The 3,802-nt window shown below is 33.5% G+C and overlaps 1 long non-coding RNA gene across 1 annotated transcript in view; it reads right to left on the bottom strand.

The window, feature by feature from the left end:
- Positions 1-1,787: 1,787 nt before the first annotated feature.
- Positions 1,788-3,802, bottom strand: part of LOC106878972 (uncharacterized) — a 27,701-nt gene continuing 25,686 nt past the window's right edge. Inside the window, exon 3 of the long non-coding RNA XR_001410580.2 lies at positions 1,788-1,889. This is a non-coding gene — a long non-coding RNA (uncharacterized LOC106878972). The remainder of the gene's footprint in view (positions 1,890-3,802) is intronic.

Genomic DNA, 3,802 nt, shown 5'->3' with positions numbered 1-3,802 from the left:
ATATATATACACACACAGAAACGCACATGTCCACTAACACAGCTAATACAATATGTCTCGAGGTTCAGATTAATGTATTTAATGGAGTTAGGGATATACATATATACCTCCCTAATAATTTTAGATATAACGAACCAAGATGTGAATGATGCTAAATAGTTTAAACCACATGTAATCTAAAATATTTTTGGTCAGTGAGCCGAACAGGATTCGTCTTCCAAAGATTATTGTTCTTTTCGTGCCTATGTTCCTGTGAGGTTTGCGTCTGCTGTTGTGCGGTTGGTTGGGTGTTTTCTGTTTTTGTTCCTTTTTTTATTTTTGAGTTTTCATCCAGCGAGTCTATCATGTAGTGTTCGCAATAACATATATTTTTACTGCACGTATCTAAGAGGAACATAATCAAATTTATCTTTCCTTATTTGAGGTGGTGTGCTGTGAGTTGGCCCTTTGGATGATCTCTGTCCTTTGATATATTGAATAAAGTGTCACTTTCAAACGTAACCAGCGTGTGATAGGGAAATACTAAATGTGTCAACGTTCTACGAATTGAAGAATGTTATGGAAACTCAAATTTAATAACATAATTCTTTTCATACCGCTATGTTCTGAGTTCAAATACATGCTGAAGAAACTTCCTTTGCTGTAGAGAAAAACAATGCCTTAACAATAGGCTAGTGCTCTATTTCTCGGCACAGAAAGATAAACTTGTTATGTAGATTGTATTATGTTATCCTACTGAATTATTAAAGTAAAGAATAATCTATTTTTTATACTACTCTTTTCAATATACATAATATGCAACTTGTTAAATGCATGTCATTTGTGTGGATATAGAAATTGTGAATTGCAAACGAACAGGAGCTGACTCTTTCTTTTAAACTAGTACATGATAGACCTATACAAGAATGCTGTAATCATTCGTCATATCGTGGTTCACCTATCGGGCCCTCAGTACATCGCGGATTTATCTGGCGAATATATGTAAATTTTTATCGCATACTCCCCAGTGTATCACAGGTTTCTGCGGCCAATAGGTGCTTATATTTTTTATATTTTATTTCTGTGGTAAAATAAGCATTATCACGCCTAAAAATATACAAAATTAATAAATAAAGATGAAGTAAAGTACTGCACTCTATAACATTAATTTAAATATTTTCAAATAAAATACGTAGTGTACCGTAGATGAGTAAACAAAGAATCACATACTGTATGGAAAACGAAACGCGGGAGGTTAGTGTGTGGTGTTGTTTTCTATTCATAATAAAATAAGTATATACAAATTATAAAGATAAGAAATATATATATATATATATATATATATATATATATATACAATACTGTTTCTACTTCGTAGATTTCCACCTATTGCGAGGGGTTTTGGAACGTAACACGCACGATAGTCGAAGGATTACTATAATTTCATAAAAAAGGAGTGATAAGAGACAATTATCTCATCAAGCCTGGGCCATGAAACACATGGGCTCCGGCATCGAATGGAAAAGTTCTCCTGGAGAGTTAAATTCCAGGGATTTATAAACCCACTGAGAGCAGAAATCTTCCATAAAGTAGTTTGGAAAGAAAATAAAACCTTTATCTTTACTTATCATCATTTATTATAAAATGAAGTTATAGACGCTTTGCTGGACATTAAAAACATTATATCATTATTCACCAGCGACAATTATCTTTTTATAAATATTAAAAAATATTAATAAATATAGCAATATTATTTTTCAGAGGCTTGATTTTTTGATGTTAAACATTCCATAGTGGAACTGAGAAAGGCTATCTGCCGCAAAAATCTCCTTGCAGGACGATTGTTGTGAGACAAAGAAACTGACTTAAGGAACAAGAGTTTGTGCGTGTCCACTTTTGAGGTGAATTCACTGAAATAGAACAATAAATATGCTAAACGAAGAAATATACAAATATTGACCATGAGCAAGTATTGAGTCATCCCATAGTTTTTTTCAATTGCATGAACTAAAACTCTGATGGGGACGGTATAAACTATCTGCATCAACTTGTTATAAAGCAGGTAGTAATTTATCCTTTTTACTTATTCTTAGTGCAAGCTTTGAAGAGTGCAGTTCGATTTTAACAGTTATTTTTTCAAAGCTATAATGGAAGTGACAAAGGAGCATATTCAGCCTATTTTGCTTTATGAGTATAATAAAGGCAACAATGCAACGGAAAGTACTAAGAATATTAATGCAATATATGGGGATCGGACAATATGCATAAACCAGGGTCAACGGTGCTTCCAAAAATTCTGAGCCGGAAACCAAGAACTAGGAGACGAGCCTCGTCCTAGAATAACTGTAGAGCTCGACGAGGACGTCCTGAAAACCCTGGTGGAACAAAATCCCATCGTAACTGTTGAGGAACTAACAGACAAGCATGGGTTCGATCATTCAGCCATTCATCAACACCAGCGCTAGAAGAAAAACGACTATCTTCGGTTTCAAGACGAAAGGTGAACTTCTATCAGAATAATGCTCAGCCACATACAGTGAGGATGACATTCCAAAGGTTGGAGTAGTTTAAATGGTAAACGATACCCCAACCACCATATTTTCCGGTCATTGCCCCATCTGATTATCATTTATTCCGCAGTCTTCAAAATCATTTGGACGGAAAAAAATATTAATTCTATTGACAAGGTCAGAACAGTGTGACATGAGTATTTTTTCGCCACGGACAAATGAATTTTGGAAGAGGGGCTTTGCACGCTTGCCAGATAGATGGAAGGGCATTGTAGAAAATGAAGGAGAGCATATTTTAGATTAAAAAAGAACTTTGTCTATATTAATTTTGAAAAAATAAAATAAATATAAAAGGAACACATTATTTATGGGATGATCCAATAAAAAGAATTTGTTGGAATCATTTGATAACATTTTGAATGTTTCGAAAATTGTTCTTGCATATCATAGTCATTAAAATTTCAAAATAAATGTTAACTGAAAATGTTTTACAACGTTATGTTCTCAGTGAAATTGTTCAGTAATAAATTGTATTTCGAAACTTTGTTGATGATGCAAATCCAAAAGGTGATGTATGTACAAATGTCTCAATATTTGCATTTTTTTAAAGTATGTGTGATATTTAATTAAACAGTGATCTTTAACATATTTTTAAATATCTGGCAGGTGAATGCACTCTTCTACCGCTGTTATTAATCACAGTTTTTTGTGGATATTTGATTTGTGGTATATACATGGAAGCTTTCGTTTGCAAATTAGCAAGTTGTTTTACGAGTGAAGTATTCGAATCCATGTATGCATTCTTAAAACTGTCGATCTTGATCATCTCCCACTTTACATACATATAAATCACAAACTGTTTCGATTTAACAAACAGAACATAATAGAATTCTAGATGAGTATTGTGCAGAAATGTTGTACACTAATATTATGAAAGCATGACACCAATTATTAATGCTAGCAAATGTTTTCGTAGTCTATTTTCATAATTGGACCAGATCTTTTCAATTTCTCTTATCGCCCCACTTGACGCCGGAGATTAGATTAAAATTCATTTGAGCACTGCAACATGTTTTTTTCTATATTGAACATGTCTTGCTCTCACCTATTGTCTGTATGAGCATATATATATATATATATATATATATATATGTTAATTCTCTAAATGAAGTATTAACAGTAACTGCACGATAAAGTGTAGTATATTGCCACTTAAGTGTGGCTGACCCCTAGGGGTGGATGTTACTGTTGCTTTTAGCCCCAGGAGGACATCTCCTCCAGCTGGCTTATCGACACACGACTGTGTCCTGTTT

This window comes from Octopus bimaculoides, chromosome 10, assembly GCF_001194135.2.
Source record: "Octopus bimaculoides isolate UCB-OBI-ISO-001 chromosome 10, ASM119413v2, whole genome shotgun sequence".
Taxonomy (NCBI): domain Eukaryota; kingdom Metazoa; phylum Mollusca; class Cephalopoda; order Octopoda; family Octopodidae; genus Octopus; species Octopus bimaculoides.
This window is presented reverse-complemented; position numbering and strand designations above follow the sequence as displayed.